This window comes from Bubalus kerabau, chromosome 2, assembly GCF_029407905.1.
Source record: "Bubalus kerabau isolate K-KA32 ecotype Philippines breed swamp buffalo chromosome 2, PCC_UOA_SB_1v2, whole genome shotgun sequence".
In the NCBI taxonomy this organism is placed as follows: domain Eukaryota; kingdom Metazoa; phylum Chordata; class Mammalia; order Artiodactyla; family Bovidae; genus Bubalus; species Bubalus kerabau.
Genome location: NC_073625.1, coordinates 71167123 through 71185230, shown reverse-complemented (window position 1 = coordinate 71185230; position 18108 = coordinate 71167123). Strand labels below are relative to the sequence as shown.

Sequence of the window (18108 nt, the reverse complement as noted above, 5' to 3'; positions counted from 1 at the left end):
AATAAAGGCATAAGTCTAAATGAGTCAATGCCTCAGGGTAATTGGAGTTACAGACCCAATTACTACATGTCATCCTCAGTAATTATTTCACTTATGCAGTATATTAGACACAGTTTCAAGTATTCCTGTGGTTTATATTTCAAAGAAAAGCTTGTCTTGCTATTTTAAAATTTCCTAAGCCATATTTTTAAATTATTATACTTTTTATTCTAGTACAATTAAACAAAAACACAACTGCATGTATCTTTTTTCTAAGAAACTATCATAGAAATTCCAGCTTCCACTGTTATCAAGTTTAAGTCTGTATTTGAACTGTGCACTTATGTTATTTAAAGACTTTCTGGACAAACTTATAAAATCTCTAACCTTGTTTTACAAAATTATTTATTACTGTAAGGAGTTATCTTTTCTTTTCCTTTTATAAGTTTTAGTCAAATGTCGCTTTTAGGCAGCATATATGATAATTTTTTTATAGACATTTAAGGGTGAGGGTACTAAAGAGTATATATAGTTACTGGGAGGAAAGAAATCTTCTGTGGGCACTTAACAAGCTCATATTACACCAAGTCAGCTTTTGGTTTATTTAAACTTATATCAGATTGGCTGAGAAACATATGACATATGAATCTTATCTTTGTTCAACTGGTTGTTAGCTATCCCGAAACAGTCTTAACTTTAAAATATTTTTTCTTAAAAATGATGATAATTTCTTACAATGTACCTTTTCACTATTAGCACAGTGGCTAATGATGCTGGTGGCCTGAGGCCCATTTTTCTGCTTTCATGCCAGTCATTCTCCTAAGATACTGAATTATTTGAGTCCTTGAGAAAGCTGTATCTAAGGAAGAAGCAACATATGTCAGTGATACAGCAGGAGATGTCACCAAACTGGTGTGGTACAGCAATCATTTACTGATTTTTATTTGTCAAAAAATTACAATATGCCATTTAAAGAATGAGAATACTGAGCCAGCTCAGGATTTGCAACTGAGAACCACTGCATTGCAGACATGTGCCCCATCCTGACTCAGTCACAGCAATTAGGAAGGATGACTCTTGACGCTGCAAACACAGGTGACAATTCCGCTGACGATACTTAAGGGGAGATACTAATTAATCCGATGCAAAATCCAGGCCTTTCTTCTATATATTACATAACTGAAATAGAAGTCTTTCCTAATTCCCAAAACTCAAGATAAACATACATGTTCTTTTCAGTAATTGCCACCGTTTTCCCATACTGGATCTTATATCTGATGCACTCAGAGACTTCACTGTTCAGATAGAAATTATTATTTGTGGGAAAGTCACTGCTGGCAAAAGCAGAATTCTCAAGAACTTTTTGGAACCTTTCTTTCTTCTTTAAAATTTCTCAGGGTAGCAAGATGCTAGTTTCAATTGACTGAATGTAGCAGAGTATAACTTCTCTGTCAAAGGGCAGACTAATAAATCTCCAGGCAGAAACTGGTATAAAATGACAATTAACAGTTATTGAAGATGTTGAGACAGAGACCTAAGTTAATGTATACAGAATGTCCATTAAAATACAACAGTTTTATACATACTCCCCTTCCCAAATCAGGCTTCCAAGGTGGTGCTAGTGGTAAAGAACTAGCCTACCAATGCGGGAGACTTAACAGACGCAAGTTCGATCCCTAGGTTGGGAAGATTCCACGGAGGAGGGCATGGCAACCCACTCCAGCATTCTTGCCTGGAGAATCCCATGGACAGAGGAGCCTGGTGGGCTACAGTCCATGGGGTTGCAAAGAGTTGACAACCTTGGCATGCATGCACCTACCTAATCAGAGTAAGTGCCTAATTATATGCTCAAATCCCAGAAAAAGTTTATATTTTCTTAAAGCCTCATACTCTGTATTAATTAGGTTCGTCCTTCTAATAAGATATATAAAGACATGAACCTAAACTAATTTATGCAAATAAATGTGTAGGAAGGGGAGATATGAATATTAAAATTCTGCTCGGCAGTATTCTTGAATTTATTTATGTGAACTTTAGGGAACTGTTGAATAAACAGAATATCTGAAGATGAAGGCATGAACAGTAATAAATGAGAAACAAACACAGAAGTAATCAGAGGAAAAGAGATGAGGATAATTAGGGACATTATTTACCTAATTTGTAAAGTATACAGGCTGAGATGTTATATATAAATCATTTTAGAAGGCCATGAGGTAGGTACTATTGACTAAGAATTGAGAAAAAAATAAAAGATTTCACACGAGGGAGAGGCTCTCTATTAGACAACTTCAGCACTACCTCTGTCCCTTCTTTAGTCCAAGACGGCTGGCTCAATGTCATGGTTGCCTGCAGGGTACTTAGCCACAAGTTGCATGGGGAAAAGAGAGAAGAATACTCCAAAGTAAGTCAGTGGACCTAAACTATTTTTATAATTAATGTGAAAAGTGATTAAGAGGCTAACCTATGTGAAAGTGAAAGTGTTAGTCACTCAGCTGTGACTGACTCTTTGCAAACTCACAGACTGTAGCCGGCCAGTCTCCTCTGTTTATAGAATTCTTCCAGGCAAGACAACTGGAGTGGATTGCCATGCCCTTCTCCAGGGAATCTTCCTGACTCAGGGATCAAACCCAGGTCTCCTGCATCGCAGGCACATTCTTTACCATGTGAGCCACCAGGGAAGCCCAAGAGGCTAAACTATAAATTACTTACAATAGTATCTTATAAGGAAATATTAAAAATGCTTTGAAGGTAAAATGAAGAGAATTATGTTATTTTTTTTGAAATGGTTTTGTTATTTTGTAAAAATCAGTTTTACTAGAAGAGTCCTGGCTCTAAAACAGGAGGTCCAAAGGCACATAAACGTATCCTCTAGTATCATCCTGGCATGCTGCAGTCCACAGGGTTGCAAAGAGTCAGATGTGACTGAGCGCCTGAACTGAACTGATCATTCTGAGAACGTGTTTCATGGTATTGACACTAGCTTAAAAGTTATAAAATGGAGTAGAATTGCACAACAAACTGTGGAAATTCTGAAAGAGATGGAAATACCAGACCACCTTAACTGTCTCCTGAGAAACCTGTATGCAAATCAAGAAGCAACAGTTAGAACCACACATGGACTGGTTCCAAATTGGGAAAGGATTACGTCAAGGATGTATAGTATCACCCTGCTTATTTAACTTATATACAGAGTACATCATGTGAAATGCGGGGCTGGATGCATCACAAGCTGGAATCAAGATTACTGGGAGAAATACCAACGGTTTCAGATATACAGATGATACAACGTTAATGGCAGAAAGTGAAGAGGAACTAAAGAACCTCTTGATGAGGGCAAAAGAGGAGAGTGAAAAAGCTGGCTTAAACTCAACATTTTTAGCAAAGAAAGTGAAGTTGCTCAGTCGTGTCCGACTCTTTGTGACCCCATGGACACCAGGCTCCTCCGTCCGTGGGATTTTCTAGGCAAGAGTACTGGAGTGGGTTGCCATTTCCTTCTCCAGGGATTCTTCCCGACCCAGGGATCGAACCCAGGTCTCCCGCATTGTAGACAGATGCTTTACCGTCTGAGCCACCAAAGAAGTGATGATAATTTTAACCACTGTATCCTATATATCTGTTAAGATTGTTTTAAAGATTATTTAAAATCATAAGTGAGAAATTATTCTATAAACTCTTCTGAACTATACAAATGTTATCATAAGCAAAAATAAAACCTAGACTTTTACATACATTTTTCATCAGATTTCATTCAATCAAACTCTAGCACTACATAGAAATGTTTAAGGATTCCAATGTTAGATTTGAATTTAATTTTAAACTTTTTAAAACTATCTTCAAGTAAAATAAAAATAATATGCACTAAAATACAGCTGGATTTAGAAAAGTCAGAGGAACCAGAGATCAAATTGCCAACATCCGTTGGATCACAGACAAAGCAAAAGAGGTCCAGAAAAATATCTACTTATGATTTATTGACTATGCCAAAGCCTTTTACTGTGTGGATCACAACAAACTGTGGAAAATTCTTCAGGAGATGGGAATACCGGACCACCTTTCCCACCTCCTGAGAAATCTATATGCAGGTCAAGAAGCTGCATAGAATGGGACATGGAACAACGGACTGGTTCTAAATTGGGAAAGGAGCACATCAAGGCTGTATATTGTCACCCTGCTTATTTAACTTCTATGCAGAGTACATCATGAGAAACGCTGGGCTGGAGGAAGCACAAGCTAGAATCAAGAATGCTGGGAGAAACATCAATAACCTCAGATATGCAGATGATACCACCCTCCAGGCAGAAAGCAAAGAGAAATTAAAGAGCCTCTTGATGAAAGTGAAAAAGGAGAGTGAAAAAGCTGGCTTAAAATTCAACATTCAAAAAACTAAGTACATGGCATCTGGTCCCTTAGTTTTGGCAAATGGATGGAGAAACAGTGGAAACAGTGAGAGACTTTATTTTGGGGGGCTCCAAAATTACTGCAGATGGTGACTGCAGCCATGAAATTAAAAGATGCTTGCTCCTTGGAAGAAAAGCTATGCCCAACCTAGACAGTATATTAAAAAGAAGAGATATTACTTTGCTGATAATGGTCCATCTAGTGAAAGCTTTGGTTTTTCCAGTGGTCATGTATGGATGTGAGAGTTAGACTATAAAGAAAGCTGAACACCAAAGAATGGATGCTTTTGAACTGTGGTGTTGGAGAAGACTCCTGGAGAGTCCTTTGGACTGCAAGGAGATCCAACCAGTCCATCCGAAAGGAAATCAGTCCTGAATATTCATTGGAAGGACTGACGCTGAAGGTGAAGCTCCAGTACTCTGACCACCTGAGGTAAAGAACTGACTCATTGGAAAAGATCCTGATGTTGGGAAAGACTGAAGGCAGGAGGAGAAGGGGACGACAGAGGATGAGATGGTCGGGATGGCATCACTGACCTGATGGATATGTGTTTGAGCAAGCTCTGGGAGTTGATGATGGACAGGGAAGCCTAGCGTGCTGCAGTTCCTGGGGTCGCAAAGAGTTGGACATGACTGAGCAACTGAACTGAACTGAACTGAAAGTACAGTGTATTGTGAACCCAGCATTTGACATCCAACATATGTACTGCCAATACAACTGACTTGATTCAGAGCTTAGATAGACTCAAACTCTTTCTGAGTAACGAATAAAAATAAGAGTGGTTATTATTACTTATGTTTATATAGCATTGTTAAATTTTAAAACCTAGGGTATATACACATATTACATTCCCATAACTCTTGAATCAGAAGTCTGGGATTTAGCACTAGACTTCATAATTTTTTATAATTCAAAGCTTGTTAATTTTAAAGAAACAACAGTTAACTTTGCTCACTTGTGTAATGGTACAAGTGAGAATGCAATGCATATGAACTCTGGTAGTGCCCACTGACACTGAGAGAAATTTGCAGTGCTGGAAAAGGACATATCATAGCTTTAGAGTCATTTGACCTGTACCAAGTGATGTGACATATCATACCAACACGTATGTATGGTATGTATCTAGGATACCGTGTATGTAATGGTATCCTAGATTATTTTGATACTCATCACTTTTGGATGTTTATCAGAGATTCACAATTACAGTATCTTTAAATACGAAATGCTGTTTAATTATATTTTATATGTTAGAGTTCTGCTTTTAAACTCTTTCCATTGATTAAAAAAGGTTTGAAAACATCACCATTCTTACATAATTGGCATAATTTCTTTGAACTGCAAATAGCATAGAAGGAATCATGATTGTAAATTTTACATTATTTTACATTATTCTTTTATTTTAACTTAGAAATTCTAAAATGTTATGCTTAAATCTAAAAAAACCGCTCAAATTAAAAGGCTTTAAAGCATTTTATTGATTAGCATCAACAAAATATTGATTAGCATCAACAAAATCAGTTCAGTTCAGTTGCTCAGTCATGTCCAACTCTTTGCGACCCCACGGACTGCAGCACACCAGACCTCTTTGTCTATCACCAACTCCTGGAGTTTACTCAAACTCATGTCCATTGAGTTGGTGATGCCATCCAACCATCTCATCCTCTGCCATCCCCTTCTCCTCCCACCTTCCATCTTTCCTAGCATCAGGGTCTTTTCAAATGAGTCAGTTCTTTGAATCAGGTGGTCAGAGTATGGGAGCTTCACCTTCAGCATCAGTCCTTCCAATGAATATTCAGGACTGATCTCCTTTAGGATGGAATGGTTGGATCTCCTTGCAGTCCAAGGGATTGAGTCCAAGGGACTCTCAAGAGTCTCTTCCAACACCACAGTTCAAAAGCATCAATCCTTCAGTGCTCAGCTTTCCTTATAGTCCAGTTCTCACATCCATACATGATTACTGGAAAAACCATAGCTTTGACTAGATGGACCTTTGCTGGCAATCAACAAAATAGATCACTCTAAATGCGTGTTTTCTTTGAATGGCTGAACAGAAGAATATTTTAAATTATCACTCTTCCAGTATCTTCAAGTGTATTTTCCAAAATTGAATTTTAAGGTTTAGAAACTTGCAAGCTGCTTTCTACAAAAGGCAAAAAATCACAGTCCAAAGTGTTGACTGAAGACATTTATCTTGTAACGTTTACTCTGGGTGATCATTTTTCTTCTGTTTGATTCCAAAGGACTCACATATACTGATGTATGCTGGAATACTGATATCTTATGCAGTGCCACTCATTTTATAAAGGAATTCTTTCCTTATTTAAATTCAGACATGAAGATACATATTTTCATAGTATCTATTATTTTTAATCTTTCCAATAATGCTTTTTAAGTACTGTTTTTCAACAACATTAAATATAGCTTTGGTATTTTTAACTTAACAATCGTTATCCTATTTTTACTCTATACTACCTTATATACTATGCATGTATACATATATATGCAATATACATATTAATATATACACATTCCTGTACACTTTTCAAAACATTGCACATTTTCCACAACATATTTCAAAACATACTTCTTGCATTAGATTAAAGAATGTGCTGTGTGCTATGCTCAGTCATTTCAGTTGTGTCTGACTCTTTGCACACCCATGGATCATAGCCCACCAGGCTTCTCTGTCCACGTGATTTTTCTGGCAAGAATGCTGGAGTGGGTTGCCATGCCCTCCTCTAGGGGATCTTCCTGACCCCGGGATCAAACACACATTGCCTGCGTCTCCTGCATTGCAGGTGTATTCTTTACCACTGAACCAAAGGGAAGCCTCTCCCTGCACCCCCCCCCCCCAAAATATAATATTCAAATGCAAGGGAAATTGAAAAGAGCTGCTCCATTGTAAAACCAGTTGGATGGTTAATATTACATGGGGTCAAGTCCCAAAATGAAAGAGAAAACATTTACAAGGGGAGGCAGAGATGTACAACAATACTCCATGTGGTACTCTGCACTTCCCACTTCTACCTTCTCCATTGGCTATTCACTTTGCAGACTCAGTATGAAATCTTTGTCAGGAAGAATTTTACTTATTTTCAGAAATCTAAAAAGACCTAAGGTAATAAAGGGACAAATAGAAAGGCAAGTGAGAAAAGAAGGTAGACTGAAGGCTCTTCCTGAATCTGGGTTACCAATGAAGAGCCTCTCCTCATATTCCTTCTACTCACACTCAAATATTTCTGGAGAGGCACTTTCCAAAACTATTTCAGTTCACAATGCTATAAATGCAAAAAGGGACATGGAAAAAGTGATCAGTATCAAAGACTGCAAACTTAGCTGAGACTTTCTTTCTTTCCATATAAGAATTAATTCAGAAAAATAAAATTGGCCTTTCACATAGGTATAAAGATTTGAGGGAATTTTAACACATTTTACCCAAGTGAAACCACAGAAACTAACTATAAATGTTTACTATAAACACAATACATTTATCCCCTTTTGGTTCATTTTGCTTCTTATGGAATTAAAAAAAAAAGACATTTACATTTATCATGTCATGACCCATATATATTGGCCAAGACATTTAATCAGTGCATATTATAACTACCAAGCCATATGCACACTTCATTATAAAAAGAAACCTTTATTCCTGTAAATGCAAAATTATTACAGTTTATAAAATATACTCAATAGACATTTCTTCAATTCAACTTTTATTTATGTCAAAAAACTGCCAAGTAATCAATCAGATCAGATCAGATCAGTCACTCAGTCGTGTCCGACTCTTTGCGACCCCATGAATCGCAGCATGCCAGGCCTCCCTATCCATCACCAACTCCCGGAGTTCACTCAGACTCAAGTCCATCGAGTCATTGATGCCACCCAGCCATCTCATCCTCTGTCGTCCCCTTCTCCTCCTGCCCCAATCTCTCCCAGCATCAGAGACTTTTCCAATGAGTCAACTCTTCGCATGAGGTGGTCAAAGTACTGGAGTTTCAGCTTTAGCATGTTTCCTTCCAGAGAAATCCCAGGGCTGATCTCCTTCAGAATGGACTGGTTGGATCTCCTTGCAGTCCAAGGGACTCTCAAGAGTCTTCTCCAACACCACAGTTCAAAAGCATAAATTCTTCATAGTCCAACTCTCACATCCATACATGACCACAGGAAAAAGCATAGCCTTGACTAGATGAACCTTTGTTGGCAAAGTAATGTCTCTGCTTTTGAATATGCTATCTAGGTTGGTCATAACTTTCCTTCCAAGGAGTAAGCATCTTTTAATTTCATGGCTGCAGTCACCATCTGTAGTGATTTTGAGCCCAGAAAAATAAAGTCTGACACTGTTTCCACTGTTTCCCCATCTATTTCCCATGAAGTGGTGGGACCGGATGCCATGATCTTCGTTTTCTGAATGTTGAGCTTTAAGCCAACTTTTTCACTCTCCACTTTCATTTTCATCAAGAGGCTTTTTAGTTCCTCTTCACTTTCTGCCATAAGGGTGGTGTCATCTGCATATCTGGGGTTATTGATATTTCTCCTGGCAATCTTGATTCCAGCTTCTGTTTCTTCCAGTCCAGCGTTTCTCATGATGTACTCTGCATATAAGTTAAATAAACAGGGTGACAATATACAGCCTTGACAAACTCCTTTTCCTATTTGGAACCAGTCTGTTGTTCCATGTCCAGTTCTAATTGTTGTTTCCTGACCTGCATACAAATTTCTCAAGAGGCAGGTCAGGTGGTCTGGTATTCCCATCTCTTTCAGAATTTTCCACAGTTTATTGTGATCCACATAGTCAAAGGCTTTGGCATAGTCAATAAAGCAGAAATAGATGTTTTTCTGGAACTCTCTTGCTTTTTCCATGATCCAGCGGATGTTGGCAATTTGATCTCTGGTTCCTCTGTCTTTTCTAAAACCAGCTTGAACATCAGGAAGTTCATGGTTCACATATTGCTGAAGCCTGCCTTGGAGAATTTTGAGCATTACTTTACGAGCTTTAAGATGAGGGCAATTGTGCGGTAGTTTGAGCATTCTTTGGCATTGCCTTTCTTTGGGATTGGAATGAAAACTGACCTTTTCGAGTCCTGTGGCCACTGCTGAGTTTTCCAAATTTGCTGGCATATTGAGTGCAACACTTTCACAGCATCGTCTTTCAGGATTTGGAATAGCTCAACTGGAATTCCATCACCTCCACTAGCTTTGCTCGTAGTGATGCTTTCTAAGGCCCACTTGACTTCACATTCCAGGATGTCTGGCTCTAGGTCAGTGATCACACCATCGTGATTATCTGGGTTGTGAAGATCTTATTTGTACAGTTCTTCTGTGTATTCTTGCCATCTCTTCTTAATATCTTCTGCTTCTGTTAGGTCCATACCATTTCTGTCCTTTATCGAGCTCATCTTTGCATGAAATATTCCTTTGGTATCTCTGATTTTCTTGAAGAGATCCCTAGTCTTTCCCATTCTGTTGTTTTCCTCTATTTCTTTGCATTGATCGCTGAAGAAGGCTTTCTTATCTCTTCTTGCTATTCTTTGGAACTCTGCATTCAGATGTTTATATCTTTCCTTTTCTCCTTTGCTTTTCGCTTCTCTTCTTTTCACAGCTATTGTAAGGCCTCCCCAGACAGCCATTTTGCTTTTTTGCATTTCTTTTCTATGGGAATGGTCTTGATCCTTGTCTCCTGTACAATGTCACAAACCTCATTCCATAGTTCATCAGGCACTCTATCTATCAGATCTAGGCCCTTAAATCTATTTCTCACTTCTGCTGTATAATCATAAGGGATTTGATTTAGGTCATACCTGAATGGTCTAGTGGTTTTCCCTACTTTTTTCAATTTAAGTCTGAATTTGGCAATAAGGAGTTCATGATCTGAGCCACAGTCAGCTCCTGGTCTTGTTTTTGCTGACTGTATAGAGCTTCTCCATACTCACAGAAAACTAGTCAATCTAATCACACCAGGACCACAGCCTTGTCTAACTCAATGAAACTAAGCCATGCCTGTGGGGCAACCCAAGACAGGCGGGTCATGGTGGAGAGATCTGACAGAATGTGGTCCACTGGAGAAGGCAATGGCAAACCACTTCAGTATTCTTGCCTTGAGAACCCCATGAACAGTATGAAAAGGCAAAATGATAGGATACTGAAAGAGGAACTCCCCAGGTCAGTAGGTGCCCAATATGCTACTGGAGATCACTGGAGAAATAACTCCAGAAAGAATGAAGGGATGGAGCCAAAGCAAAAACAATACCCAGCTGTGGATGTGACTGGTGATAGAAGCAAGGTCCGATGCTGTAAAGAGCAATACTGCATAGGAACCTGGAATGTCAGGTCTATGAATCAAGGCAAATTGGAAGTGGTCAAACAAGAGATGGCAAGAGTCAATGTTGACATTCTAGGAATCAGCGAACTGAAATGGACTGGAATGGGTGAATTTAATTCAGATGACCATTATATCTACTACTGCGGGCAGGACTCCCTCAGAAGAAAAGGAGTGGCCATCCTGGTCAACAAAAGAATCCAAAATGCAGTGCTTGGATGCAATGTCAAAAATGACAGAATGACCTCTGTTCGTTTCCAAGGCAAACCATTCAATGTCATAGTAATCCAAGTCTATGCCCCAACCAGTAACGCTGAAGAAGCTGAAGTTGAATGGTTCTACGAAGATCTACAAGACATTTTAGAACTAACACCCAAAAAAGATGTCCTTTTCATTACAGGGGACTCGAATGCAAAAGTAGGAAGTCAAGAAACACCTGAAGTAACAGGCAAATTTGTCCTTGGAATATGGAATGAAGCAGGGCAAAGACTGATAAGAGTTTTGCCAAGAAAATGCACTGGTCATAACAAACATCCTCTTCCAACAACACAAGAAAAGACTCTATACATGGACATCGCCAGATGGTCAACACCGAAATCAGATTGATTATATTCTTTGCAGCCAAAGTAATCAATAGGAAGTGCTTAAAACTATTTCTTTGGCAAACATAAGAAGTACACTATTATGCAGTTTTGTAATGAAGTAATAATAATTACTGCTGCTGCTGCTGCTAAGTCGCTTCAGTTGTATCTGACTCTGTGGGACCCCATAGACGGCAGCCCACCAGGCTCCTCTGTCCATGGGATTTTCCAGGCAAGAGTACTGGAGTGGGGTGCCATTGCCTTCTCCGAATAATAATCACTACTTTATTTAAACCCATGGCTTATCCCTTTGATTAGTATTTAAAACCACATTTATATGACCCCAGTCACATTACAATTTCAGTTCCTGAGTACAAGTTTTATAATATAAAAAGAAATATAACGTAGTAACATTCTGAGCTAAACTGAAATAGTACTGTAACAGAGAAAAGCACCCCTAACTCCATACTGAATCTTCTCCTTTAGCTCTAACCTTTGTGCCCTATTCCTGTGCTTGTCGTGCTGGCTCTGAACCCTTGTAAAAGAATGTTACCTATAGCCTGAAATACGCGTGATCGCAAGATAGCCCATTCTCAAGGCTCTGTTCCCAGGTTTGACCTTTAAATGTATAACACTTTTCATTCAGAAAAACCTGCAGAACAGAGAATAACATTTGTTTTGTTGGAGGTTTACAAGAACGTGTGACCAGAGCTACATGAACAGCCACAAGAGCAAAGGATTCCAGTACCAAGAAGTTTGAAGTCTGCACCAACCAACGACACACCTCCCCTTTCATTACAGTAGAAGATGAATTCCAATTTGAGTAAGATAGTTCATTGTGACACTAGTCTACCAATTCTTGGTCTGCTGACTTTTTGAATAAGGTTGCTATTCCTTGCTCAAATAAATACCTCATCTCTCAATTTGTTGTCCAGCTGTGCAGCAAGAAGTAAGAGCCTGGACTCGATATCATATTAAAAAGTTCGTATCATAAAAAAATTTAGAAATCACAAATTAAAATTTATCAATTACTCAAAGGCATTTAATGCTGACAGGCCAAATTAATGGTTAACTATTTATGCTTCCACCACATGGCATGACCACAACTTAAAAACAAGACAAACAAACAAACAAAAAACACCTGTCATTGCTTCTGAAAGGTGAGTGACAGAAGATTTGGATTGTATAAATTATTCAGGAACATATTTCCTATATGAATTATAATATATTAATATTTCATTAGACATGAGTCAGAAGATACATAAAAGTAGAAAGTCATACATATAAAAAATCATCCAAGGATTGGTAGTAGAGAAGACTCACACTTAATACTAACATGACTTGCACAAACAGAGGGTGAATGTGTCATTGCATAGTACTGAATTTTTAGAGTTGACAGATATTTCCTTTGGACATCATTTATCATAAATTTTTCTTTATTCTTTACATTTTAAGTCAAAACAGGCATTTAAATTGGCATTTAAAACAAAGATAACATTTACATAAGAAAACTTGGCAGTGCAGATAATGTTCTGATTATTTTATACATTATTTTCTTCTGATATTAATATTTCTACATATAGATTAGCTTCTATATTATTCTTATATCATCTCAGATGGTCACAGCTGACCATATTAGAATCCTCAGAAATCCCCAAAGTCATGTCAACTTGAATAATTCATAAGACAGACTATTTTTATTCTTAAAATAACAATGTTGATACAGGCTGACACCTAGGTTTGCTCTTAAAATGTCACAAGTCCCTGAATATAAAAACTGTGGCAGTAGGGAAGGGAGGTAGGTTAGAAAGTGAGTGGTAGGCTATTTTTTTCATAGCTATAAAATTTCAATTAGCTTTCTCTGGCACCATAATTAAGAGATTCACATTATGCAAAGAGAATTTTTTCATATGCATATATTTCAATGTAACATATTCAGTTTTATACCACAGGGGGAAAGCTGGTCATCTGATAAATAACTACTTTATGATTATGCTAGAAAATACTTCATCTGTCTCTCAACCTTTTATCAGCCCAGCATGACATATCTGATTTTTTTTAATATCAGAAACATAGGAATTATCTGAAGATAACAGAAAACATGGATTTTAGAACCTAAGAAACAATTGCAACACAAATAATACAATCAGCTAAGACCAAGCAGAGCTAAAGGATCAACGTTAATTGAAGAATTAGATCCACAGTCACTACACATGCCTATGCTCAAAGTAATAAATAAAAGGCATTATAAGGAAATAATCAAAATTCAAAAGTTAAAGATTAATAGACAGTTGATCAGACTGTGAACTAAATAAATGCTTCCACCTGGGAAGGGGTTGACCTGATGGGACAAAAATGTCATGAAACACAAGAGATGTATTGAATAATATGCCATTAAATTTTGTTGTCAGGTTAAAAGAATGTATGCCTATTTTAATAAAAACCTGAAGAAGACCAAAAGGTAAAGTAGCATTTGGTTCCCAGGAGATCCTATAGGTTAACCATTCGGATCTGAAATACGGCCTAGCGGGAGGTGTCAGGGAATTCATGATTTGAGGGCATTTGAATATTACAAGTGGAATGGGAAACAGGTTTTAAAAGAAAAAAAACAAAAATCACATACAGTGAAAAGGGAGGAAGACTGAGCAAGATTGTCTTCATCTCACAAATTCACTACGAAATCATTCTTGATTAAGAATTGAGTCTATTCCTTTAAAGTGACTCCCATGATCCTAGTATGGTATTTTTAGTCATTAACTATTTATGTTGTGAATTTTTTACACAGTAAACCCACAGAATTCCTGTATAAACGTCTATCAGATGAACTTTATGATATGTTCATTGCATGGTCTCCCGTAATCTTGGATACCCGATTTCTTTTGACCTTTGTCCACGCTGTTTCATTCTTAACTGGTCTCTGCTGGACATCCACATTGATCTGTAGTCAAAGCATTGTCATATGGAATCAATAGATCATTCCTTTGGTACTGAGACTGGCTCTTGCATAGTTTACTTTCATTTTTTTAGCAGATCAATAGTGCTAAACCGATGCATTACAAATTGGGGGTACAATTAGTATCTGTCTTCAAGCTAGTTAAATGGGAATACAGTTTGACTGATAGAGTTTAGATGATTGAGATGGAAAAAAAAATCTTTTGAAACTTCTAAATTGTATTCAAAATTGCCTCTAAAATATAGTTTTGGAAAGAAATTTTGAGTTTCTTTAAAAAACTATTGACACTTTTCACACTTCTTAGTATTTACTTGATTTAAAAGGACATTTTCTTATTAGATTTTTTTAATAAAATATGATTTGAAATAAAATAAGTCCCACTGATGGATCAGGGAAAGACGTTCTATTTGAGTCTATATAGTCCTGGTATAGAAAGAAAATAATCATATTAATAGAGTACTCATTTAAGAAACTTAAATATAAATGTAATTAATCTTAAGTGAATTTTCTGAGTTAGATATATTTTATTATCTAGATAAAAATGAAAAGTTATGACATTTTTAAAAAAGAATGTTAAGAATTAACTTTTTTACACTTACACAGTTGCTTTAAATGCCTCTTCTTATCTCCTTTTTAATTTGTATTGAAAGTTCATCTCACTGGTGACAAAAGACAGTTGAGGCCATTTCCCTTCAATCTCATCAATATATTCATTAACAGGACTTCATCAATCTCACTGCACTAAGAAAATATTAAATCTTCCAAGCATATTAAAATTGATTTCATGATTTGAGGATCAAGTATTCATTATTAGGCCATTTCTTCATTTTATATGTGAGTACATCAAAAATAATAACAGTCAGACTAAGTGGCCTTAAAATAAAAGAGTGATATCCAGTGAAGCCATTATCTATGTAAGAGCAATAAGGTACACAATTTATTCAATTTGACCCTTAACACCAAAAACACTGTTACATATTGATTTGCTCTTCCTTTACCTGGGATTGCATAAGTAGCTGGATCTCATCAACTTTTCATTATACATGGCAATGTGGACCATGGAGGAGAGCAAATAAACCCTAAGCCTCCTTCACAGCATATTCCAGTGCATGGTTTGAGGGTCTCAGCCTAGAACTGCAACTACTTTACTTAGTTACACAAATAGTCATGATAACTAATATCTTAGCTAACAGAAGCCGACAATATTAAGAAGAGGTGGCAAGACTACACAGAAGAACTGTACAAAAAAGATCTTCATGACCCAGATAATCACGATGGTGTGTTCACTCACCTAGAACCAGACATCCTGGAATGTGAAGTCAAGTGGGCCTTAGGAAGTATCACTATGAACAAAGCTAGAGGAGGTGATGGAATTCCAGTTGAGCTATTTCAAATCCTAAAAGATGATGCTGTGGAAGTGCTGCTCTCAATATGTCAGTAAATTTGGAAAACTCAGCAGTGACCACAGGACTGGAAAAGCTCAGTTTTCATTTCAATCCCAAAGAATGTTCAAACTACTGCACAATTGCACTCATCTCACACACTAGTAAAGTAATGCTCAAAATTCTCCAAGCCAGTTTTAGCAATACGTGAACTGTGAACTTCCAGATGTTCAAGCCGGTTTCAGAAAAGGCAAAGGAATCAGAGATCAAATTGCCAACATCTGCTGGATCATCGAAAAAACAAGCGAGTTCCAGAAAAACATCTATTTCTTCTTTATTGACTATGCCAAAGTCTTTGACTATGTGGATCACACAATAAACTGTGGGAAATTCTGCAAGAGATGGGAATACCAGACCACCTGACCTGCCTCTTGAGAAACCTGTATGCAGGTCAGGAAGCAACAGTTAGAACTGGACATGGACAACAGACTGGTTCCAAACAGGAAAAGGAGTATGTCAAGGCTGAATATTGTCACCCTGCTGATTTAACTTATACACAGGCTACATCATGAGAAACACTAGGCTGGAAGAAGCACAACCTGGAACCAAGATTGCTGGGAGAAATATCAATAACCTCAGATATGCAGATGACACCACCCTTTGTCATAAAGTGAAAAACTAAAGAGCCTCTTGATGAAAGTAAAAGAGGAGAGTGAAAAAGTTAGTTTAAAGCTCAACATTCAGAAAACAAAGATCATGGCTTCATGGCAAAGAGATGGGGAAATAGTGGCTGACTTTATTTTTTGGGGCTCCAAAATCACTGCAGATGGTGATTGCAGCCATGAAATTAAAAGATGCTTACTCCTTAGAAGGAAAGTTACAACCAACCTAGACAGCATATTAAAAACCAGAGAGATTACTTTGCCAACAAAGGTCCGTCTAGTCAAGGCTATGGTTTTTGCAGTGCTCACGTATGGATGTGAGAGTTGGGCTATAAAGAAAGCTGAGCACTAAAGAATTGATACTTTTGAACTGTGGTGTTAGAGAAGACTCTTGAGAGTCCCTTGGACTGCAAGGAGATCCAGCCAGTCCATCCTAAAGGAGATGAGTCCTGGGTTTTCTTTTTTTTTTTTTTTTTTTTCCCCATGATGTGCAATGAACAAATCTCGGTATTTCGGCATTTTTTATTTTTTATTTTATTTTTTTTTAAATTTTATTTTATTTTTAAACTTTACATAATTGTATTAGTTTTGCCAAATATCAAAATGAATCCGCCACAGGTATACATGTGTTCCCCATCCTGAACCCTCCTCCCTCCTCCCTCCCCATACCATCCCTCTGGGTCGTCCAGTGCACCAGCCCCAAGCATCCAGTATCGTGTATCGAACCTGGACTGGCAACTCGTTTCATACATGATATTTTACAAGTTTCAATGCCATTCTCCCAAATCTTCCCACCATCTCCCTCTCCCACAGAGTCCCTAAGACTGTTCTATACATCAGTGTCTCTTTTACTGTCTCGTACACAGGGTTATTGTTACCATCTTTCTAAATTCCATATATATGTGTTAGTATACTGTACTGGTGTTTTTCTTTCTGGCTTACTTCACTCTGTATAATAGGCTCCAGTTTCATCCACCTCATTAAAACTGGAAGGACTGATGTTGAAGCTGAAACTCCAATACTTTGGCCACCTGATGCAAAGAGGTGACTCATTTGAAAAGATCTTGATGCTGTGAAAGATTGAGGGCAGGAGGGGAAGGGGATGACCAAGGATGAGATGGTTGGATGGTATCACCGACTCGATGGACTTGAGTTTGGGTAAACTCCAGGAGTTGGTGATGGACAGGGAGGCCTGGTGTGCTGTGGTTCACAGGGTCACAAAGAGTCAGACACGACTGAGCGACTATACTGAGACTGAGACAAGACTGTATGTGTTAAAAGACTCATTCATTCAACACATTAGTCTGTGGGTTAATTTCTTTCACTATTTATAATGCTACTGTATTCGGAGATGGAGACAAATGCCTAAGCTGTGTTATATAACCCTAATCCTCCAAGAGATTACATTTTAGTGAAGCTGATAGATTATACATAAACTATGCACTAATTTACAATTGTGATTATAGCTGCATATGTGAGAGATGGAGTACTTCACCTAATCCAATCATTGTTAAACAATTCATATTGAGTTTCTGACTTAATTTAAGCTGAAAATATATCCAAAGATTGATGGGTGAAAGATAAAGAAGTGGTGGTCTTTGCAGCTGAGGAAAGAACACAATCAAAGACAGATGGCATGTGGGAAGGAATGAAAAGTATTGTATAAGTATCATTCACAGCTTTGTAGATAACATGAATGATAGTAGACTTTTTCTGAAAAGCAAAAGGAGATTGTTGAACAGTTTCAAGTAGAAGAGCAACATGTTAAGGGCTGAGAGTGGCTCAGGCAGACCATGTAACAAACTGTTTAATCTTCCTGTGACGAAATGTCGCTGCT

The 18108-nt window shown here is 37.6% G+C and overlaps 1 protein-coding gene across 15 annotated transcripts in view; it reads right to left on the bottom strand.

The window, feature by feature from the left end:
* The window catches only part of ROBO2 (roundabout guidance receptor 2), a 666758-nt gene that overhangs the window by 232994 nt on the left and 415656 nt on the right, over positions 1 to 18108 (bottom strand). Inside the window, exon 1 of one of the 15 annotated variants that reach the window (XM_055567826.1) lies at positions 722 to 840. The exons of the other annotated variants lie outside the window; for them this stretch is intronic. The gene's annotated coding sequence lies outside the window, so the exon portion shown is untranslated. Of the gene's footprint in view, positions 1 to 721; positions 841 to 18108 lie in introns of those variants that run through there. 15 annotated transcript variants of the gene reach the window in all.